The sequence below is a fragment of the Anomaloglossus baeobatrachus genome, chromosome 1, assembly GCF_048569485.1.
Source record: "Anomaloglossus baeobatrachus isolate aAnoBae1 chromosome 1, aAnoBae1.hap1, whole genome shotgun sequence".
Taxonomy (NCBI): Eukaryota; Metazoa; Chordata; class Amphibia; order Anura; family Aromobatidae; genus Anomaloglossus; species Anomaloglossus baeobatrachus.
The window spans coordinates 476,197,376-476,222,100 of record NC_134353.1 but is presented as its reverse complement, the minus strand read 5'-3'; the positions used below and the strand labels follow the sequence as shown (position 1 = coordinate 476,222,100).

The following is a 24,725-nucleotide window of genomic DNA, read 5'->3' as shown; positions in this document are numbered from 1 at the left end:
ACCACTAGCACATTCTAGGCAAACAATTAAAGTACACAAGAGAAAAAGAAAATGTGCAAAAAGTGGGATCACCAGAAATGACCATGTAATATCATTTTATTATATCAAAAAAGACATACAAACACACAGATGTACATTAAAAACAATTAAAAAGCAAAAAGCTTGTACATACATTTGGTGCCAATGGTATATGCAACCAAAATGCACCCCACCCTCTCAGCAAGCCAAAGAAAAACCCCACATGATAAATCAGAGCAAGTGTGATAGCCAAAAACCTTGTTCAATCAATAACAGGCAGTAAGCATAGCATGCTAAATGAGACACCAGCAAACAAAAAACAATTGCCGCATACAAATACCTCAGAGCCGCATGAAAATGACCTGCCCTAGAAAAAAAATGTCTGGAACAAGTATAAGGCAAATCACATACCCAAGGGGTCCTGCACGGGGTAAATGGCAAAGCAAATAACATGAGAAGGGTGGGGTGGAGACCCCACGCGTATCGCTACAAGGAGTTGTAGCTTCCTCAGGGGAAAGTGAGGCACACTATGGTAGGTATGTCTTAAATAGCCATTATAATCAGAGAAAATTGCTTACCAGCATGGGCATGGAGGAGGAGGGAGAGGTCGCTATGCAACCTGAAGACGCCGGTGGGCGCCGCCATTGTGAGTCATGTGATCAAATCATGTGGTCCCCTTTATTTTGCAGGCAAACGTCACAGCCCAAACGCATGCGCAGTAATATCAGCGCCACAAGCACAATTAACAATCCCATAACATAGTGAAATACGCATACAGAAGACATATGTATTATATCTTATGCATGCGAAACAGATGGTACGCGTGCGCTAGATGGATAACGCAAATCACTTTGTTTATAAGGAAATCCACATAAGTCTGCGCATGCGCAGTATCCGTAAGAGATCCCCGAAGGGACATTTCAAGTACAGAGATGAAAAAACCTGACAGCACAGGGGAAAAACTCAAGTTACCATTAGATGGACATTGAGTGTCAATCAATCACGTAGGTACCTGTGTTGTACTCACACAATGCTGATATGTCACGCACAAACACCTATGGCCTGCATCACGTAAACTTGTCCGCATGACACCATGCCATAGACAGTGCTTCTCATCACGCATGCGCCGAGATATCAGCAATGTCCCATTTGAAAATAAAGAAATGATCTCAATGGGCAACACAGCCCATTAAGGCCAATATAACTACATAACAAGAACTCAAGCATTCACAATCTGTGCGCACAGAACCACACGCATACATCCGATACAGATTGAATATGGATACTGCACCCGAAAGATATTAATCTCACCACTTAATGCGCATGCGCTGTGTTAGTACATACTAAGGGTACCTTCACACTTAGCGATGCAGCAGTGATCCGACCAGCGATCTGACCTGGTCAGGATTGCTGCTGCATCGCTACATGGTCGCTGGTGAGCTGTCAAACAGGCAGATCTCACCAGCGACCAGTGACCAGCCCCCAGCCAGCAGCGACGTGCAAGCGACGTTGCGCTTGCACGGAGCCGCCGTCTGGAAGCTGCGGAGACTGGTAACTAAGGTAAACATCGGGTTTGGTTACCCGATGTTTACATTAGTTACCAGTGTGAGCAGGGAGCAGGGAGCCGCGCACACTAAGCGCTGGCTCCTTGCTCTCCTAGCTACAGTACACATCGGGTTAATTAACCCGATGTGTAATGCAGCTACATGTGCAGAGAGCAGGGAGCCGCGCACACTGAGCGCTGGCTCCTTGCTCTCCTAGCTGCTGTACACATCGGGTTAATTAACCCGATGTGTACAGCAGCTACATGTGCAGAGAGCCGGAGCCGGCAGCACAGGCAGCGTGAGAGCTGCTGGTAACTAAGGTAAATATCGGGTAACCACCTTGGTTACCCGATGTTTATCTTGGATACAGCTTACCTCAGCTGTCAGATGCCGGCTCCTGCTCCCTGCTCGCTTCATTTGTCGCTCTCTTGCTGTCACACACAGCGATCTGTGTGTCACAGCAGGAGAGCGGCTTTGAAGAAAACGAACCAGGGCTGTGTGTAACGAGCAGCGATCTCGCAGCAGGGGCCAGATCGCTGCTCAGTGTCACACACAGCGAGATCGCTAATGAGGTCACTGCTGCGTCACAAAAAGCGTGACTCAGCAGCGATCTCGGCAGCGAGCTCGCTGTGTGTGAAGCACCCCTAACATAGAGGACTCTATTGCCCAAAATACGGGCCTACAGGAAAACCACACAGCCGTTGTATGAGTTTGTCACAGAAAAAAGTCTTTGTTCAGAGGACATACCAGGAAACAGTACAGATACACGAACCCCCATCCCAAATTAGCATCAAAATAGACCTATGTGTTTAGATAACACAAGCACATAGTCTGAGTGCATGAAATAGGTAATATGCATGTGAAGGACCATAAGAGAACCAAGAAAACCAAATTGTTGATACAGAAGGCCCCACTAGAGGGTTGTTAACCTATAAGGGGGCTATACCCAAAACCGCCTCGGTATATAAGCAGGTCATGAGACCAAACTGAACAGGCAAAAGGGTGTATTCTGGTCACCCATACAGATGTAACATGTTCACATAGTATAGATGTGTCAAAAGAAGATTGCCAGATAGAAATAATGTCCAAATTTAATAAGTGGCAGAGTCCCATTCAGGCGGGTCTTCACAGAAGTGGTCAGCAACTTGAATATATTCATCACCAAAGGGTAGACAAAAGACCGCTTCAGATCACAGTTCGGGTAATCCAACAGCTCCAAGGACCAAGGAGGAAGGAGAAGCCCAGAAGGACGGACTCCAGTCTGCACGTCATTGGATATCAGACGTCCAAAAATAATTATTTGTGTATACATAAGTTCTTCTCGAATTGCAGTCAACAGACCCTAATCAGGGCAAACGGAGCCAAGCCCACATGGTCAGAACCCTGGAATGTTAAAAAGGTAAATACATAATCAAGATTATATCCACACCAAAGAATAGGGAGGTGGAAAGGGGAAGGGGGGGGGGGAAGGGGGGGAAAGGGAAAGGGGGAGGGGAAGGGGAAAAGGGGAAGGGGAAGGGGGAAGGGAGGGAGGAAAGAGAGAGAGGCCGGACCCACCAAAAATGCTGGTGTAAATGAAGCTCTCACAAATCCCCAAGTGAATGGGATGCCACATACAGCTGGGAATATCCCATATGATTGGTACAGACCAAGCATTTACTTCTTATAGAAGCCGGTGAACAAAAGTTCCTCGTTCAATCCCTGGGGGGAGAGACTCTGAAGTTGGTATATCCATCTCCCTTCTCAATAGTTCGTCAGAAACCTTGCCCCCCCTGATGTTCATTTGAACATGTTCCAATACCAGGATCCGGACCTTCCGAAACGAGCAATCATGTGAGTCAAGAAAGTGTTTAGCCACAGAAGAAATGGGCTTACCTTGAGCTTGGTCTTTTTGTGCTCGACCGATGTCAGAGAAATGGTGCTGGATCCTACGGCGGAGCTCCTGTGTGGTCTGTCCGACATAAAGTTTTGGACACTCGCAAATCAGGAGATACACAACGTTCTTACTTCGACAATTTGAATAAAATTTGGTAGTAATGGTTCCTGGAAAAACACCAATGCGAACACAACTGTCAGCAACAAGAAAAGGGCAAATGGTACAGTCCCCACACAGGAAAGACCCAACAAGTTTGTGTCCCCGACCCAAAGGAATAGTGGGTCTCTTAAAGTGACTAGAAGAAAGCATATCCTTCAAATTCATCGCACGTTTTGCGGTCAATTTGGGATGGGCGCTAATGAATGGAATCAACCTGGGCTCACTGAGGAGGATATTCCAATTTTTTGTAAGGACCTGTCGTACCTTATCCCAATGGTTGTTATATGTGGTCACCAGGTTTATAGTACCCATCTCAGTTCTTAGTCTGCCCCGAAACGTGTCGGACCGTGGGATGTTGGCTGAGTGTTGGAAGGCTTTGGAAACAACCTTACGTGGGTATCCTCTCTTGATAAATCGCGTGGTCAAGTCTTGTGCCTCATTCCTGAAGGTGGTGACATCAGTACAATTGCGGCGTACTCGCAAAAACTGACCCTTAGGTATCCCGTCTCACACATGTCTCGGATGAAAAGAGGAATAATGTAACACACTGTTGGTAGCCGTCTGTTTCCGGAACAGGGATGTTGTAATGTGGTTATTCTCCAACATGACCCTCAAGTCGAGGAATTCCACCATTGTTGTTGATATACTTGAAGAAAGTCGGATGTGCCACGGATTCTCATTCAGCTGGGCAATAAAATCTTCACAAGACGCACGGTCACCTGTCCAGAGAAATAGAACATCGTCGATGTATCTAAACCAATTTGACACGTGCCTCTGGAATGAAGCGATGGGTGCCACCTGTGTCTCCTCCCACCAACCCAACGGGTAGGAGAGTTCAGCCAGCACCGGTCTTGGCTGCGACCGCCGCCGGTACTGGCATTCCTCCCACTCCAGCTCTTGCTGCCATTGAGCAGCCTCTTGTGGGGTAGGCATCCGGGTTACGCCGACTGCGAAGAGGCCTCGGCATCCCACCTCTCGCATAAACCGGATCTTCTCCCCTTCTCCCCCGGATATAACGTGTGCAGGCGCTGGGGTAGGCCTTCAACGTCCAGGTGCACTCTGTTATAAAAATAGTCATCGCCGGTCTCTTCGTCCTTGATGAAGCCGTAACCCTCCTTCTGATTAAACTTCACCACAATTCCTGTGGTGCACTGCTGCTCGAACTCCTCACTCCGGGAACCAGCCATCATTTCCCGGGCCACGGTCTCGGCAAGCAGTCGCTCCTGTACCGGGTCCGGTTCTGGGGACGGGGACTTCCGTTGAGGTAGGGGTGATGGCTGTATTGGGTCCCAAAAGAAACCCCAGTTGTCCCTTTCCAGCTTCCGGGCGTGTGGATCTTCCGGAGCTTGAACTGGAACAGGTGTCGACGGTCCCACCGCGATTGGCGGGGGTGTCTCCAGGTCTGTGTATGGGTATGGGATTCCCAGGGGCCGATTCCCCGACGGCAGCTGAGCGGTGTACGTCGCCCGGACCTCAGTCGTGGTCTCTCCGGTCACAGCGTCCCACGTTGTAACCCAGGTCACTTTGGTCGGGCGCTCTTGTCCTCCTGGTACAGCCGGTATGTTGATAGGAAGTGCGTCCGCAGCTGCAGCCGCAGTCTGCTTAGGACGTCCTCGGCCCAGGTTAGTGGCTGCCAGCGCGGCCACCACATCTTGCTGCTGTCTGGAGGTCTCCATCTCGTTAGCAGTCGGCAACTCTGATAATGGCGGCGGAGTCAGTGGAGATGCTGGAGGAAGTGGAGGCGGGCCTATTTTTCCCGCTCTTGGGTATACTCCACCCCCAGTCTCACACATCAGATCGACCCCTCCGCGGCGGTTCTTCTTTTTCTCTGGAACACCGCCCACTTCACATATCTTCATGCGTGCCCTGGGACCGGCACCTCCCCTCTTTGGGCGGAGTACTCCGAACTTCTTTTTCGGCACCGGCCAGCCCCAGGCTCTTCTTTTGGCGCCAACGTTTCGCGCGCTTTCTGCGTCCTTGAAGGCGACGGCCATCTTGCCGCCATCTTGTGCCCGGTCCAACGCTGCAGGCACTGCTTCTTCTTCCCACCATGGGATCGGGAATCTTCTCCAATAATCCGGATCCTGTGCCCTAAGCACCAGTTGGTCTCCGTCTTCTTGGGTCGGGACCCCTTGCATGTAATTCGCATCCTGCCGACTACGCCACATGTAACGGGGTGCCAGGGGTGCCTCAGGGCTTGTAGTCGTGGCCCTTGCTATCAGGCTTACCCCTGGCACCGCCGTCACTTCGGGGACAGGAGATGTCATGGTGGGGCAGAGTGTGGTGGTGCAACGGTCGTCCGATGGACAAACACTCTTCAGACGTGTTTCAGTGAAATCAGCAAGCATTTTTTATTGTTCACCGCTTCTTCACACAACCGGCAGATATGCAGATATAGATGGCTGTACACTGCTTTAGCTGGGGGAAACCTGCCCTTGGCATCTTCTCCAGTGGGGATGTGCCCGGCTACTCTGCTTCACCCGGCTCCCACTATGGCTACCCACAAACCGGACCCACACCGGTCTGCTTCGCTCTTGAGATTCTGCCTGCTCCTTTACTCTCCGGCTTCTCCTTTATCCAGCTCCCACACTCTGCCCCTGCTCTGCTTCTTCTCTCCTGTCCCACAACCAACTGCCTTCCAATCTCACACTTTCCTCAACAACACTTCTCCTCCCTCCCCTTTCTGCTGCCGGCTCCTCCTCTCCACTGTGGTGACAGCCGTCCCACCCGGCCACTAGGGGATCCCACTAAAACAATATAACAATAATAAAAACATTTTTATTAAACAGCAACAACATTCCGGGCTCCTTTGTAAGGGGTCTGCCCACCCCCTACACTATTATGACTTCAACAGTGGTGCAAAGTTGGACAGGAAGCTAGGTCTAGAAGGTGCATGTGTTTGGTGTGATCCCGCAGCAGGCCCAGTTTTCCCTGGCCCACGGCCTCTGCATCCATCACCTTACCGCACGCTTGTGCATTTTAAATTATGTATGTGACACGAGTGGAGGAGGGGATGCCGCGCTCTCCCACTGCTCGGGTCCGGCTGCCGCTGCGGCTGCTGCGGCCTGCCGCTGCTCGGTGGCTCGAGCGATGGGCCGGATCCCGGGGACTGGGACTCGAGCGGCGCTCCTCGCCCGTGAGTGAAAGGGGATTGGGTTTTGGGATAGTTTATTGTCCGTGACGCCACCCACGGCTGTGGTGATTGAGTGGACACCACCGCTGCTCTGTTTGGGGAGCCCGGGAGTGATGGTACAGAGCAGCCAGTTGTTGATTTGCCCCTCCGTGGGTAGGGGACTTGGTGCTCCCGGGGCCCAGTGATGGGGTTGGTATGGTGGACAGGCGGGTATGGGGCCTGTGGAGGTGCAGGGGCGCAGGGGCAGCGCTGTGCCGCACGGCACGGAGGTACTCACTCAGCCAGTAAACACGACACAGTTCTCGGTAAACAAACGGCTGGTTGGACGGGTCCCTCGGACGGTTACGGTGCTGCGGTTCCCTGCAGTTAGCGGTGACGGTCTCTTCCCTGCACCTATGTAAAGTCTCTTGGTAGCGATGGGTCCCCACCGGTTATCCACTCCTCGGCTTCAATCTGGGCCGAAGGAGCCCTACTTTGCCCGCAGGCGCTGGCCCTGGGAAACTTGTGCCTTGGCGGTGGCGGTGTCTCCCCTTCACGGTTGGACTGTTGCCTTCAATCGGGACTTGGTTGTTAGGAGACAGAGGTCCCCTTCACTGACGGATTTGGCAAATTATGGCGACTCCTAGCCTTGCCGGGATCCGAAAGGCCCCTGCCCTGGTGCTGACTATTCTTCGTATACTGCTCCAGTACCGCCGGGTCACCACCCGTCCGCGGTCCTTCCAGCAACCTCCAAACAGTCCCCCTGCAGACTATCACCGCCGTCTGCTGACCTTGCTGTCTCAGTCCGGGGCACACACCCGGACCAACTTCAGGCTTTACTACTGTCACTTTTCTGTCACTCTAACTGTCCACTTCACCTCCTTCTACTTCCTCCTCCTAAACTCATCTTCCTGGTTCTCCCGCCTCCAGGGCTGTGAACTCCTCGGTGGGCGGAGCCAACCGCCTGGCCCACCCCCTGGTGTGGACATCAGCCCCTGGAGGAAGGCAACAAGGATTTTAGGTTAGCCTTGGTGTTCCTGCAGGGAATGTGGGGATGCATGTGATGTTGTGACCTGTGACCCCTGGCTTGCCCAGGGCGTCACATATGCAGCTAAGAGCAGTATTACTAGCAAATAGAATGTATTTAAATTAGCTCTTAAAATCACTGTTGGCTGTATGTGGCAGCACCAAGGACTGGAATGCAATTAACCCTGCCTAAATACTTGTAATATAATATCCATACTCTAGCACCTAACACTACATTAATTGCGGACTCAGAGCAGTATTATTAAAGAATATAATGTAGTTAAATTAACTCTGAAAAGGACAGTTGGTTGTACATGGCAGCACCAAAGAGTGTAATGTAATGAACCCTGCCTAAATGCCTGTAATGCTGTATTCCTACTCTTGCACATAAACTTACACTAATTACATCTAGGAGCGGTATTAGAGAATTGAATGTATTTAAATTAGTCTTCAAAAGGACTATTGGTTTAATGTTGCACTAGCAGGTACTGTCATGCTATAACACACTGTCCTTTCTACAGTAGAAACTCTCCCTACATTATGTCCAGGTACAGTGAGCCGAGCATGGCGTCCCTGGGTCTTATTTATATATGGCTACAGCATTACAGTGATTGAAGGCAATAGCCACATGTTTGGTGTCTGAAAAACAGCCAAGAAACATGTGGGGTGGGGACTCAAGCATGACGCCCGATTACCCGGATACTTGATCGAGTACCGAGCGTCTTGAGCACCCCAATGCTCTATCGAGTACTATCAAGCACGCTCCTCCATTGCTATTTGTAATCTAAAAATGGAAATAAATATATGCAACTGTGACAAACTAATTACAAAAAGTTCAACCTACTTGGATTTTATGCAGCCTACCTGTCGCGGTTAAAATACCCTCAAAATTGCAAAGTAACTCTATTCATTTCTATATCACCAAAGTCACCATATAGCCCTGGATAATTTTGTGGCAATAATGGAGGTACATGTTTTTAGAATAAATTGAGATTATTTTCTTTGTACCATGTCTATAAGCTCCTGATAGTTTTACTTTTATATGCTGGTTGGGTAAGAAAAGGCAGCTGCCCCTCTAAGCTATGCTAATGCCTGTATTGCAGCAGGAAAACAACAGGTTAAAGGTATTTGAGTGCCAGACCTGCCTATGCACTTGTTCTCTGGGTATGATAAGTTTTCCAAGTGCTGACCAGCCCTGAGGGGAGGATTTCACTGTGGATGTGGGCAGAGCTGGATTCTAATCATTAATCCTACAACGCCATTATCAGGACTCAGGGAGACGACAAACTAGTGTGAGCAAGGGGATACACAAAACCTACAGAAACCAGAGACCTTGAGATCCGAAACGGAATCGTAGATACGGTGTGAGACGTTTCGGAACACGTGTGGGAACGAAGAGCGTGAAGACATGTATTAAGCCCACAAGAACTGGACAGTACAGAAAATTGGAACAGGTAAGGAAAGAGGCAGCTCATAGGGAGTGTAAGGAAAAGTGACAGATACTAAAATGTGGAATGAATACACGGTCTGATGAATAAGAACACTAGTGGATGGGGGAAGGGAGAGTGAAAAGGAAAACCTTGTATTCTTCAAAGCCATAGAATATTTGACCACGTACAATATAAGTATTTGTATGTATTTTAATAAAAGAACAATGCGAGAGGGCATAACCCATACTGTCAGAATCCATCAGCTTCCGTACAAGCATGGTTATACCACATTAATAACTGGAGACGTCTCCACCTTATGCTGCATTTGTTCTTGTTTTAGAGAAGTGATGTTAAAAAAAAATAATATATTACAATATAATTGCAAGCGCCTTGTGCCAAAAATGCAACTATATGCTTTAGTTAGAAATAAGGTTGGGAGATTTAAGTGTAACCTAAAGTACAGTTAACCATAACTATAGTACATACAATGCAATGGCATAAACCCTATTTGATTACTAGTTTACACCCAACGCCTCGGTTCCACTAGCGTTTTGCACAGACAAGTACAATCCGATAAAACATAAAATTGCTCTCACTTTAGTACAAAACTATGGGGCAGTGTCCATCTGCGATTGATTTCTCATGCCATATCAGCAAGCAGAACGAATCGCAGCATGCAGCGTTTGGCAGCAATTCTCAGCTCACTCACCCCCATACAAGTCTATGGGAGCATGTGAAACATCGCACTGCACTCGCATGTCATCTGAGTGCAGTGCAATATACGCCGAGACAGGCAGTGGAGGAGATGGGGAGAAAGTGCTCCCTGCCTCTTCTCCGCAGCTGTGATGCGATCGCAAGATCAGATCACAGTCTCATAACCCTCAGCTGACGCTTGCAGCAGAGGGTTGCTAGCGTATCGCTTCTGATGCTCTCGCATCGGAAGCTATGCGCAAGTGAAACCGTACCCTAAGGCTATCTGCGCACATTGCGTTTTTTCATGCGTTTCCGCAGTGTTTTCAACTGCAGCGTTTTAATGCAAAAATGCATGCGTTTTGATTTTCAAGCAAAGTCTATGGGAAATAGTGTTTTCTTGTGCGCACAATGCTGTTAAAAACGCGTTCTAGATGCAGAAAATTTGTCAAAATCTCTGCGTTTAAAGCAGCAGCATGTCAATTGTTTTTGCCATTTTGGCAGCGTTTTGCTGCTGACATTAGTGTCAATGAGAACTTTCAAAACGCAACCTAAATCAAAATCCTAGTGTTTAACATGCTTTTTTGATGCAGAAAACATGCTTTTTTGACAAATTAAATTCATGCGTTTTTGACTTTATAATAAGGGTATGATATGTCCCTTTACACACACACATAGTCCGACAATTAAATTTATGAGAAATCAATAAATTAACATTATTTTATACATAAATATTAGCACACAGTTATCATTTTAATAAAATAAGCCATTTTGTGTATGATTTTAATCATGATAGTTGTTATAATTTTTTCCGTTTTTCATAGTGTTTGAATGTTTAAACTTTATTTAGCATTGTATTTGTCTTCAAAACACATTTGACTTTAAGCAATCAAAAAGCATATAAAACGCAGTAAAAACACGGCCAAAACGCAAGCGGATTTATAGCGTTTTTGTGGTCAAAAACAAATTTGACAAAAAACATTCCTGCCAGAGGAACTGCAACTACCTCAATGCAAAGTGTGCACACAGCCTAAGAGTAACAACCCTCTAAATATAACAAATATTAGGACATTTATTTGTTACAAATAACAATAAATTTTCTTTCACTCCTTACAATATCATGCAACTAATTTAAACAACACAAAGATGGCAATTTGCTAAGCTAAAACGTATTTTATATGAAGTATTTTTAATTAAAAAAGAAATGATAAAATTATTTTTCTTATATCAAGCATTTCGTATCTACTTGCTTCATTTTCATTTGAACAATTGTGGCCAAAAGTTTTGAGATGGACAAAGTTGTTGGTTTTCATAGAGTTTGCTGCCTCATTTTTTACATTAACTCTAGATTGATATGAACAGTGAATTGCAAAAAATTGCCTTATGATTCCTTGCCATGAAAATGTAATTAATCACAAAAAAACATTTTAACTGAATTTCCGCCCTGCCTACATTATTTTAGTGATCTCATTAGCTCAGGGAAAAGAATTAAAGGGAACCTGTCACCAGAATTTTTGCTATTAAACTAAAAGAATCCCCTTCTGCAGCTCATGGGCTGAATTCTAGAAAGGTTCATCTTGCTACTGGCCCCCCTTTCAGACCTAAATAACAACTTTATAAAATCTTACCTTTTGCTATGGTAATGAGGTTTGCTGGCCCCGGGGGCGGGCTGTATTTCGTCCGTTATTCCCTCTCCTGCTGCTGTTCGCCGTCCCCCAGTATTCATTTACATAGATGAGGCCACCGCCCACATCTTCCACAGTGCTCCTGAAGTCTCGCGCATGCGCAGTGGCACTATCGCAGACTAAGCGCTGTTTTCAAATCGCAAGCTCCGGTGATGTTATTGCGCAGGCGTGAGATTATTAAGCGCATAATGGTAATGGACGCAGAGGTAAAAGTGCGGGCACGAGATTATGGGCGGGTACTTGGATGACACTGGTGATGACATTCACAGCACTGCCCATAATCTCGCGCCTGCTCAATAACATCACCGGCGCTCGCAATTTGAAAACAGCGCTCAGTCCACGATAGTGCCACTGCGCATGCGCGAGACTTCAGGAGCACTGTGGAAGATGTGGGCGGCGGCCTCATCTATGTAAATGAACACTGGGGGACAGCGAACAGAAGGAGAGGGAATAACGGACAAAATACAGCCCGCCCCCTTGGCCAGCAAACCTCATTACCATAGCAAAAGGTAAGATTTTATAAAGTTGTTATTTAGGTCTAAAAGGGGGGCCAGTAGCAAGATGAACCTTTATAAAATGCAGCCCAGGAGCTGCAGAATGGGATTCTTTTAGTATAATATCGAAAATTCTGGTGACAGGTTCCCTTTAACCCCTTCACGACCTTGGACGGATCTATCCGTCCAGGGTCGTGTCCCGTTAAGCCCCGCCCCCTGCCGCGGGCAGGCGGCGTGGATCGGCACACATATCAGCTGTTTTCAACAGCTGACATGTGTGCCTGCTAGCCGCGGGTGGAATCGCTTCCACCCGCGGCCATTAACCCCTTAAATCTTGCTGCCAAAGTCTGGCAGCAAGATTTAAATGCGCGCGGCCATGTTTGTTACTCACCGCCGCCCCCACCGGAAGTCACGTGTGTTATCACGTGACTATCGGTGGTTGCCATCGTAGCACAGGGTCATGTGATGACGCCTGCTGCTACGATGTTTCACTTTCATTTTCCCTCGGCCGAGAGCAGAGGGAAAACCAAAGTGACTGAATCTGCTGATTACAGCGGTATTGCTGTGATCAGCAGATAGCGATCAGCAATCGGATTGCTGATCGCTATAGCCCCCTAGGGGGACTAGTAAAATAAAAAAAAAAAGTAAAAAAAAAAGTTTTAAAAAATAAAAAAAAAAAAAAAAAACCTAAAAGTTCAAATCACCCCCCTTTCCCCCCATTGAAAATTAAAGGGTTAAAAAATAAATAAATATACACATATTTGGTATCGCCGCGTTCAGAAATGCCCGATCTATCAAAATATAAAATCAATTAATCTGATTGGTAAACGGCGTAGTCGCAAAAAAATTCCAAACGCCAAAATTACGTTTTTTGGTCGCCGCAAGTTTTACGCAAAATGCAATAACAGGCGATCAAAACGTAGCATCTGCGCAAAAATGGTACCATTATAAACGTCAGCTCGAGACGCAAAAAATAAGCCATCACTGAGGCATAGATCCTTAAAAATAAGAACGCTACGTGTTTCGGAAAATGGCGCAAAACGTGCGCCACTTTTATTGGACAAACTTGTGAATTTTTTTTAACCCCTTAGATACAAGTAAACCTATACATGTTTGGTGTCTACAAACTCGCACTGACCTGAGGCATCACATAGATACCTCAGTTTTACCATATAGTGAACACGGTGAATAAAATATCCCAAAAACTATTGTACGATCACACTTTTTTTGCAATTTTTCCGCACTTGGAATTTTTTTGCCGTTTTCCAGTACACTATATGGTAAAACTTATGGTTTCATTTAAAAGTACAACTCGTCCCGCAAAAAACAAGCCCTCATATGGCAAGATTGATGGAAAAATAAAAATGTTACGCCTCTCAGAAGAAGGGGAGCAAAAAACAAAAACGCAAAAACGGAAAGTGCCCGGGGGCTGAAGGGGTTAACAAGAACAAGGCAGCTGATATCACTCTGATGTGCTGATTTAATTATAAGAGCAGACTTGTTGCTATAAAAGGGTGCTGGTGTCTGAAATCATTGGTCCCAATTCATCATAGCAATTTCACCAAAATTCTGGCATAAATTGCTTTGAACGGCACAATGTTTTTTACTCAACTGAGAGTTGCACAAAAGTTCTTCAACTTTTGGTGTTCTGTCCCAGCTCTAGCAAAATTATCAGAGCTTGGGTGAACCAGGAGCGTGACACCACAATTCATCTTAATTCATGATGAGATATGGCATTCCCTATGCCAGAAATCATGCTTGCTCCAATCAAAGGATGGATTCAATTTCTGGCATAGCACACGGAAGCACTTGCGTACACCTCTTCATGAATCAAGAGCAACTGACGTCATCACACTACCTCATCTAGAAAATTGATGCTAACCATTATTACCTTAAGGTCTCTTTCACGCGTCAGTGATTATGGTACGTATGTTACTGTTTTTATACGTACCAGAATCACAGACATATTCAGACCCATTAAAATCAAATGGTCTACGCACACATCAGTGATTTTTCACTGACCATGTTTCTGTGCGGCGTACCTGCATGTCTGTGTTTCTGTATGGAGTGAAATCATTTTTTTCCTGGCATCACTGATGGCCCACGGACTACACTATGGTGTGATCCGTGAAACATGTACCACAAAGAAAGGTATTTTGCAATAAAAAGCTTTTTATACTCACCTTCTCCAGCGATGCTGTGTTTCGCTGCTGCTGCCTGCTGCTTTCAGCCCAGCTAATTACTGTCATGAATATACACTGCCAACCTGGAAGTAGCAGCAGCAGAGACACAGCAGTGGCCGGAGAGTCAGCACCAAGGACAGCAGGAGTGGGGATAGGTGAGTTTGGAGTACCTGATCTGCATGTGCTATCACTGATCACGGATCATGGATAGCACATGGAGAGTACATGTGAAATCCCGGCACACGGAGGGACAAATACATTTTTAACACGTCAGTGAAAAATGTTTGTGTTTTTCACTGACGTGTGAAAGAGGCCTAAAGGAAATTTGCAGAAATTGCTTTGCATCAAAAGTGCTTTACAGGCAAGGACATTGGTGCTTTAAAGACTGCACCTAAATTAACTATTTATTGGATCATGAAAAAAGGTAAATTGATAAAAAGGTTTCAGGTCACCCAAGAAAATCCAGCAAGTTCCAGGACCGACTCTTAAAGACAACTCTGTTATGGGATCAATCCAATGCAGAGCTTGCTCAGGAATGGCATCAGGCAGGTACAAACACTTGTCAACACACAGTGAGTCGAAGGCTTTTGAAAGCTGGCCTGGTGTCAAGCAGGACATAAAAGTAATTGATTTATCTTAAAGAAAAATATTAAGGATAAATTTATGTTCTGCATGAAGTACGGGCATTAGACTGCAGAGGATTGTGGTAAAGATATTTTCTGCAATGACGCCCTCTTCAGACTGTTTTGGACAGCTAGAATGATTGTCTGGAGAAGAAAAGGTGAGGGCAACCATGAGTCCCTTATCATTCCAACAGTAAAGCATGAGACCATTCATGTATGGGACTGATATTTCATTCAAGGGAACAAATAAATAATGGTATCTAAACATCCTCAAAGAGCATCATCATCAGTGATCTATGAGCAATTTGGTAATGAACAATCCTTTTTCCCGCATGATGGAGAACCATGTCACAAGGCAAACATGGTAACTAAGGCTGCTTTCACACTAAGTTTTTTTTTAACATGCGTCATGAACGTTTTTTTTGCTGTAAAAGCGGATCCTGCTTTTACAGCAAAAAAACGCATGCAAACGCATGTTATTTTGCAGGATCCTGTCACTTTAAGTTTATGGGTGGGCATTGGAGTCATGTGATCGGGAGTCAGTGGAACTGAACGTGATAGACTGGGAGCCGGCTTCTGACAGCTGCAGAGGCTGGTAACCAAGGTAAACATCGGGTAACTAAGAGAAGCGCTTTCCTTGGTTACCCGATATTTATCTTGGTTACGAATGTCCGCAGCTCTCAGGCGGGGGAGAGGGTGAGAGATGCAGAGAGACAGAGAGGGAGAGGGAGAGAGAGGAGAGGGAGAGAGAGGAGAGGGAGAGAGAGGAGCGGGAGAGGAAGAGAGACAGAGAGGGAGGGGCGAGAGGGAGGGGGCGAGTGGGAGGCGGAGAGAGACAGAGAGGGAAGGGGAGAGAGAGACTGATCACCCGAGGCTGGTTTCTGTGCATGCTCAGTAGAGCAAGCAGGATCCTGTCTATCAGCATGCCAGCGTTCACATGCGTTTGTGTGCAGTATAGTCAGGATCCAGCAATTTGCAGTATTTGGACGCAGCTCAAAAACGCTACAAGTAGTGTTTTTGAAAAATGTTAAAAAACTGCAACTCGCTGGAACCTCACTATAACGCACGCAAACGCAGGTGAACGCATGTTGATGTAAGTCCATTGCAAATGCATTGAAATGAAAACGCATTTGCACTGGATACGTTTTTGCGTTAAAAAAAAACGTTCATGATGGATGTTAAAAAAACGTAGTGTGAAAGCCGCCTAAGTGGCTCATTGATAAACTACTAACACTGGTTAGACAAGAATGGGTTGTTATCGGACAGGATTTGGCCCAGAAGCAGATATCCAGCAGGTCAGGGAGCGAATTGCAGAAGTCTTGAAAAATAAAAGGTCAACGATGTAAATATTGAGTCTTTGAATACATTTGATACATTTTTCAACAAAAGTTTAAAAAATTATCAAATACTTATAATTGTGCTTCAGTAACTATAGAAATATCTAAATATTTCCCTAACAGAGCTAAACATTTGAGCAGCAAACTATGAAACCCCAAATTTGTGTTGTCTCCAATATTTTGGCCTTGACTGTACACTGTTTTAAAGGGATGCTGTCAGTAGAATTAACCCTCCTAAGCCTTCTATATGGTTATGTAGGTCACATAAAGCAGAAAAAAAACTTACCTTCTGTGATCCGATGTCTACTCCAGAGAAATCCATATTTCTTAATATGTCTGCATGTGACTCTGCGTCCAAAACATATTTTAAATAAAAGGGGGCACTAACAGTATGAGACATGTAGCTAACAAAGAACAGAAGAATTCAACTTTAGGCCACTTTACACGCTGCAATCTCGCTAGCAAGATTGCTAGTGAGTGTACCCGCCCCCGTCGGTTGGGCATCACGGGCAAAACGCTGCCCATGGCGCACAACATCGCTCGGACCTGTTACACTACTTACCTGCCTAGCGACGTCGCTGTGACCGGCGAACCACCTCCTTTCTAAGGGGGCGGTTCATTCGGCATCACAGCAGCGTCACTAAGCGGCTGCCCAATAGAATCGGAGGGGCGGAGATGAGTGAGACGAACATCCCGCCCACCTCCTTCCTTCCTCATTGCCGCAGGTAAGGTGAGGTTCTTTGTTCCTGTGGTGTCACACATAGCGATGTGTACTGCCGCAGGAACGACGAACAACCTGCGTCCTGCAACAGCAACGATATTTGGGAAATAGACAGCGTGTCAACAATCAACGATAAGGTGAGTATTTTTGATCGTTAGCGGTCGCTCGTACGTGTCACACGCAATGATGTCGCCAACGAGAATGGATGTGCGTCACGAATTCCGTGACCCCAACAACATCTCATTAGCAATGTCATTGCATGTAATGCGGCCTTTAGTCTCATTACAAACACGTTAGCAGCTGCAGTTCTCACAGCTCTGCAGTACTGCAGGAGTGACTGCCTGTGAGATGAAAGCTGAAGCACTATGAGGAAATAATTGCAAATGTGTTTAAAGGTAACCTATCACCAGGTTTCTGCCACCGTAGGAGCAGAGATCTTGATTCCAGTGGTGTTTCACTTACTGGGCTGCTTAGTGTAGTTTTGATAAAATCAATTAATCAGCAGTATATTATCATAACAGGACTACTTGGTGTGCTGCCAGATAGTCCAGCATATTCATGACCTCTGTATAACTGCTAGATCTGCAGCAGAAAAAACATTTATTTTATCAAAATGACAGCAAACAGCTCAGTAAGTTACATATCACTGGAATCGGAATCTCTGCCTCTACATCATGCTGCTCTCAGATGGGGTAGCAAAAACCTCGTGACAGATTCCCTTTAATACTATACCTTGTCAGTTATAATCACACTCAGTGAGATGAGGAGAGCAGAGAGCAGCCTTTACCTATCATACTGGTAACTCCCCCTTTAATTTAAAATAAGCTCTGAAGGCAGATTCTCAAGGAGAGCCAAGTCCTGCTGTAAGATGGCAACCGAATATATTGTAAATGGCCGGTGTGTATGCTAGAAGTGGTTTTCTTCTGAGATGTAACCTGGAATGTCTATATGGGTACCTGTAGCGCCACATGTTTTTGCTAAGATATTCAAAGTGCCAGATTTACAGATAGCTGGTTGAGATGGGTGGGTCTGGCTATTTACATACCCCTCCCATGGGTGTGTCTGATATGTGTCTTTTGTTTGTAAAATGGAGATTGGTTGTTTGGCACATGTTCAGAGTGTAGAGGCTGTGTGTGTGTAATGCCTCAGGGAAGAATCCTCTACGTGAAGAGAGGATTGGAGAGTCTTGCCTCTGAAAGGAACCTTCTGAGGGAATAGAAGGTTCACGTTATCTGATTGGAGTAAGTGAAGGCTGAGATAGCCCTACTGAGAAACTTGTAAAGCTGTATCCAAACATGTGCAGGCATACCGCAAAGTAAGGCAGTTTGTAAACTTGTAAACTGTGTTATGTTCTTTTAAGCCAGATGAGGCTTTGTGTTTATGTTTCTGGAAAGATCTGTGTTGTGAATAAACCTGTGGACTTTTTAAATGGAAAGTGTTCCTGTGCAGCCTTGAAAACCAGCAGGAGTAACCCCATCACATATAGTGTGTGTACTGTCACAATTGGTGTTACAGTGCAGAGGACAGTCCATGAAGCATGTGGGAGGATCACAGAGGTGGTTTGCTGTGGATCGGCGGGTCTACGAAGTTCCAGGTGGAGCTGTACAGAGCTTTGGGAGCTGAGCAGCCATGGAACCAAAAACTGTGGCAACAGCAGCAGCAGACCGGAAACCGTAGGTGCCAGAAGAACCAGAGAAAACAGTGGGCCGCAGTGGGAGCAGCAGAAGCAGCAGGGGACAGCAGTCGGAGGTGCCAGGAGGTGGTTGCACAAAAGGGGTAGTTACCCAAAAGGGGTGGAGCGTCCTAAGTTCAAAGGGCAGTGTCTTGTGGTATTGACTTCCATTCAAGCAAGGAACCATGAGAGTGTTCCATGCAGGTGAATGGAGACTATTAGTGATGAGCGAGCATGCTTGTCACTACTCGGTACTCGCACGAGTATCGCTGTACTTGGGCTGCTCGGCGGGGACCGAGTAATCTCGCGATACTCGTGCTGTACTCGTGGTCTTCATTTCTGCATGTTGGCGCTCTTTTGAGAGCCAGCCCTCATGCAGGGATTGGCTGGCAGACCACTGCAATGCCACAGCCCTGTTAGTTGTGGAATTGCAGTGATTGGCCGGCCTGCACAGCGTGACCAAGCCTTTATATCGGCCGGCGCGCTGTGCTCTGCTCACAGCTATCCAGACAGTGAGTGCAGGGAGAGTGTCGCTGATTCAGGGAAAGCTTTGCGGCCCTTTATAGCTTTTTCAGTTGCAGGGCTGCAAACAGTGTGACCAAAAGTCCTTCTCAGGACTATTCTAGTTGTATACAGGCAGGCAGGGTATAGCCAGGTCGGAGTACAGTAGCAGAGTCCTTCTCAGGACTATTGTTGCTATATACAGGCAGGGTATAGCCAGGTCTGAATACAGGCTAGTGACCAAAAGAGTCCTTGTCAGGACTATTGTACCAGTATACAGGCAGGCAGGCAGGCAGGGTAGTGGTGACCGTATACCAGCCTTCATCATATCTGGGGCTGGTGTACACAATGTAAAACAGTCCAGATAGTGTCTGACTTGTCTGTAATTGTCGCTCCCCAAAAAAACCTGTTAGGTTCTTATTGCGTCCGTGCTTGGTTTTTAAAACCGCACGTGTGTGCCTGTTGGTGGCAGCGTACAGGTGCACTTGTGTGCAATTTCCACAAACTTTGATATAACGCACAAGTAGTGAATATACACGTCAGCAGTGCACAGCATTGCAAAATGCGCAAGGGCATTGGCAAGGAACAAGGAAGTGGACGTGATGGTGGTGCAGGCAGAGGCCGAGGTCGTGGGCAAGCTCTAATTTCGCCACAACAAAGGGCCACATCTAGTCGCTCGCACGTCCTGTCCCAAATTCTTGGGGACCGCAGCAGTACACCGCTCTTGAACCAAGACCAGTGTCAACAGGTTGTTAGTTGGATAGCAGATAATGCTTCCAGTCAGATTGGCACCACCACAAACACTCTGTCTTCCACACGGTCAAGTGTCAGTAGCCGTGATACTGCACCGCACATTTCTGAACCTGATCCTCCTTCCTACCACCAGGCTGAGTACACGTCCTCCTCGGACATTAATGATCCCACACTTGGACACTCGGAAGAGCTGTTCACGTTTCCATTCACACATTCTGGCCTCTCGCCAGCTCATATTGAAGTGGGTCATGAGGAGATCGTCTGTACAGATGGCCAAATATTTGAGCAGCCACGTTCTCACGAAGTTGGCAACGTGTCTCAACAAGTGGTGGACGATGATGAGACACAATTGTCAGCAAGTCAGGAGGAGGAGCAGGGTGCGGAAGAGGAAGACGACGTGGTGGATGATCCAGTAACTGACCCAACCTGGCAGGAGGATATGCAGAGCGAGGACAGCAGTGCACAGGGGGAGGGAGGCGTAGCATCACAACAGGCAGTAAGAAGCAGGGTGGTGGCCCCAGGCAGAAGTCAGGCAACCGTTCCCCGGAACAACACGACGACACAAGGTGCCTGTACAAATGTTAGGTCTTCCCGAGTCTGGCAGTTTTTTAAGTTGGATCCAGATGATTCAAAAAAGGCCATTTGCAACACCTGCCGTGCCAGCATCAGCAGGGGTACCAAAACTAGCAGCCTGACCACCACCAGCATGATCAGGCACATGTCAGCCAAGCACCCGACTTTGTGGGAAGTACAACAGAGTCGAGGAGCAGTGCTTGCTGACGTCACTGCTACGTCTTCGCTGGTTGTGCATGCGAGCCAATCCTCTGTCCATGCTGCCTGCGAACAAGCCTCCTCCACTCCTGCACCTGCAGTTGCCTACGCAGAAAGAACACCATCATCAAGCACGTCCTTGTCCCAGCGCAGCGTTCAGTTATCCATTCAGCAAACCTTTGAACGCAGGCGCAAATACACTGCCAACACCACACATGCCACAGTTCTAAATGCTAACATTTCGCGACTGCTTGCGCTGGAAATGTTGCCTTTTAGGCTGGTGGAGACAGAAGCATTCCGTGACCTGATGGCGGCAGCTGTCCCACGTTACTCGGTCCCCAGCCGCCACTATTTCTCCCGGTGTGCCGTCCCCGCGTTGCATAACCACGTGTCACAAAACATCACACGTGCCCTGAACAACGCTGTTTCACCCAAGGTCCACCTAACCACAGACACGTGGACAAGTGCTTGTGGACAAGGCCGCTACATCTCGTTGACGGCACACTGGGTTAATATTGTGGAAGCTGGGACCCAGTCTGAGCGAGGGACGGAACACGTCCTTCCCACACCAAGGTTTGCAGGCCCTACCTCAGTCAGTGTTTCACCCACACTCTACAGCTCCGGAATGTCATGCTCTTCAGCCTCCTCCTCCTCCTGCGCATCCTCATCCACTGTGCCCTCCACACCAGTCACAAGCTGGAAGCACTGCAGCACTGCCTCGGCGAAGCGGCAACAGGCTGTGCTGAAGCTAATCTGCATAGGTGACAAACCCCACAATGCAGAAGAGCTGTGGACAGCTCTGAAACAGCAGGCAGATCACTGGCTCACACCTCTGAACCTAAAGCCAGGAAAGGTCGTGTGTGACAATGGCCGGAACCTGGTGGCGGCTTTGAGGCGAGGCCAGCTGACACATGTTCCATGCGTGGCCCATGTGCTCAACCTCGTGGTTCAGCGGTTTATAAAGTCATACCCAGAGCTGTCTGATCTGCTGGTAAAAGTTCGCCGCCTGTCTGCACATTTTCGAAAGTCACCTACTGCTTCAGCCGGCCTTGCCAGCTTTCAGCGCCGTTTGCATCTTCCGGCTCACAGACTGGTGTGTGATGTCCCCACGCGTTGGAATTCAACTCTGCACATGTTGGTCAGGATATGTGAGCAGAAGAGGGCAGTTGTTGAGTACCTGCATCACCTAAGCCGTCGGGAAATGGGTCAAACTCCACACATAACACCTGAGGAGTGGAGATGGATGTCAGACCTATGTACCATCCTCCAAAACTTTGAGGACTCCACCAAGATGGTGAGTGGTGATGACGCCATTATTAGCGTCACCATACCGCTACTCTGCCTTCTAAAACGGTCTCTGCTGAAAAACAAACATGATGCATTGCAGGCGGAGCGCGATGAGTTGCAGCAAGAAACAGTAGTGGGTGTGGGTGATAACACACAGCCCAGCCTCGTCTCATCACAACGTGCAGTGGAGGACTATGACGAGGAGGAGGATGAAGACATGGAGCAACTCTCCGGCCAAATTGAGGATATGACATGCACACCAGTCATATCCTCGGTTCAGCGTGGCTGGCCAGAGGACAGGGTAGATGAGGAGGAGGAGGAGCAGGAGGAGGAGGACAGCATGTTCAGTCATCTTGTTGGTCAGGCTACTGAAGTCCTGGCTGTTAAGAGTCTGGCGCACATGGCTGACTTTATGGTAAGCTGCCTGTCTCGTGACCCTCGCGTTAAGAACATCTTGGCCGACAATCATTACTGGTTGGTAACACTGTTAGACCCACGCTACAAGGAGAACTTTTTGTCTCTTATTCCCGTGGAGGAGAGGTCAACCAAAATGCAGCAGTTCCGGAAGGCCATACTCACGGAAGTAGGCAAAGCATTCCCCTCACAAAACGCTAGCGGCATAGGTCAGGAATCAGTGGACAACCGAGGTGTACAGCCGAGAGAGGCACAAGTCCAATCCGCCAGAGGTAGGGGAACAGTCTTTAAGATGTGGGACAGTTTTCTCAGCCCCTCACGTACCACAGCCCCTGAGGTGCGGGGTAGTGCCATAAGAAATCCTAAGTTTGCCCAGATGCTGAAGGAGTACCTTGCAGATCGAACAACTGTACTCCGACATTCCTCTGTGCCTTACAATTATTGGGTATCCAAGCTGGACACGTGGCATGAATTGGCTCTCTACGCCTTGGAAGTCCTGGCCTGCCCTGCTGCTAGCGTTTTGTCAGAGCGTGTTTTTAGTGCCGCAGGTGGAATCATTACAGATAAACGCACCCGCCTGTCAACTGAAAATGCTGACAGGCTGACTCTGATCAAGATGAACAAGGGTTGGATTGGGCCAGACTTCACCACACCACCAGCAAATGAGAGCGGAATTTAAAGTTTGCCATGTACCTCCACTCACCCATGGGTACACACTTCTGGACTTTGGATAATCGCTGGACTGCTCCTCCTTCTCCTCATGCACCACCATGATGATGACCGTTACAAATTGCAATACTTAGGCCTTTGTTTCAGGTATACCCCCAGTGGTAAATTTTTTCGCCCATTCTTTGCAGAATGGACATTACAACAACCGGAGACCCGCTCCTTTGCAATGGGAACAATGTTTTGAGGCCCTCATGCACGTCTCTACCCAGGGACAACGTGGAGCCTCCCAATTTTTGGCTGCCCTGCCTAAGGGCTATACTATAATACACCCACTTCCTTAAAATGGACACTTAATGTTTTGAGGCCCTCATGCACGTCTCTACCCAGGGACAACGTGGAGCCTCCCAATTTTTGGCTGCCCTGCCTAAGGGCTATACTATAATACACCCACTTCCTTAAAATGGACACTTAATGTTTTGAGGCCCTCATGCACGTCTCTACCCAGGGACAACGTGGAGCCTCCCAATTTTTGGCTGCCCTGCCTAAGGGCTATACTATAATACACCCACTTCCTTAAAATGGACACTTAATGTTTTGAGGCCCTCATGCACGTCTCTACCCAGGGACAACGTGGAGCCTCCCAATTTTTGGCTGCCCTGCCTAAGGGCTATACTATAATACACCCACTTCCTTAAAATGGACACTTAATGTTTTGAGGCCCTCATGCACGTCTCTACCCAGGGACAACGTGGAGCCTCCCAATTTTTGGCTGCCCTGCCTAAGGGCTATACTATAATACACCCACTTCCTTAAAATGGACACTTAATGTTTTGAGGCCCTCATGCACGTCTCTACCCAGGGACAACGTGGAGCCTCCCAATTTTTGGCTGCCCTGCCTAAGGGCTATACTATAATACACCCACTTCCTTAAAATGGACACTTAATGTTTTGAGGCCCTCATGCACGTCTCTATCCAGGGACAATGTGGAGCCTCCCAATTTTTGGCTGCCCTGGCAAAGGGCTATACTGAAATAGACCCACTTCCTTACAATGGGCAGTTCAGGTTTACAGGCCATCATGCACGTCTCTATCCAGGGACAATGTGGAGCCTCCCAATTTTTGGCTGCCCTGGCAAAGGGCTATACTGAAATAGACCCACTTCCTTACAATGGGCACTTCAGGTTTACAGGCCATCATGCACGTCTCTATCCAGGGACAATGTGGAGCCTCCCAATATTTGGCTGCCCTGGCAAAGGGCTATACTGAAATAGACCCACTTCCTTACAATGGGCACTTCAGGTTTACAGGCCATCATGCACGTCTCTATCCAGGGACAATGTGGAGCCTCCCAATTTTTGGCTGCCCTGGCAAAGGGCTATACTGAAATAGACCCACTTCCTTACAATGGGCACTTCAGGTTTACAGGCCATCATGCACGTCTCTATCCAGGGACAATGTGGAGCCTCCCAATTTTTGGCTGCCCTGGCAAAAGGCTATACTGAAATAGACCCACTTCCTTACAATGGGCACTTCTGGTTTACAGGCCATCATGCACGTCTCTATCCAGGGACAATGTGGAGCCTCCCAATTTTTGGCTGCCCTGCCAAAGGGCTATACTGAAATAGACCCACTTCCTTACAATGGGCAGTTCAGGTTTACAGGCCATCATGCACGTCTCTATCCAGGGACAATGTGGAGCCTCCCAATTTTTGGCTGCCCTGGCAAAGGGCTATACTGAAATAGACCCACTTCCTTACAAT

At 47.5% G+C, this 24,725-nt stretch overlaps 1 protein-coding gene across 3 annotated transcripts in view; it reads left to right on the top strand.

Annotated features, from left to right (window-relative positions):
- LOC142243177 (occludin-like) overlaps positions 1-24,725 on the top strand; it is a 163,782-nt gene that overhangs the window by 27,443 nt on the left and 111,614 nt on the right. Inside the window, exon 1 of one of the 3 annotated variants that reach the window (XM_075314826.1) lies at positions 8,976-9,189. The exons of the other annotated variants lie outside the window; for them this stretch is intronic. The gene's annotated coding sequence lies outside the window, so the exon portion shown is untranslated. Of the gene's footprint in view, positions 1-8,975; positions 9,190-24,725 lie in introns of those variants that run through there. 3 annotated transcript variants of the gene reach the window in all.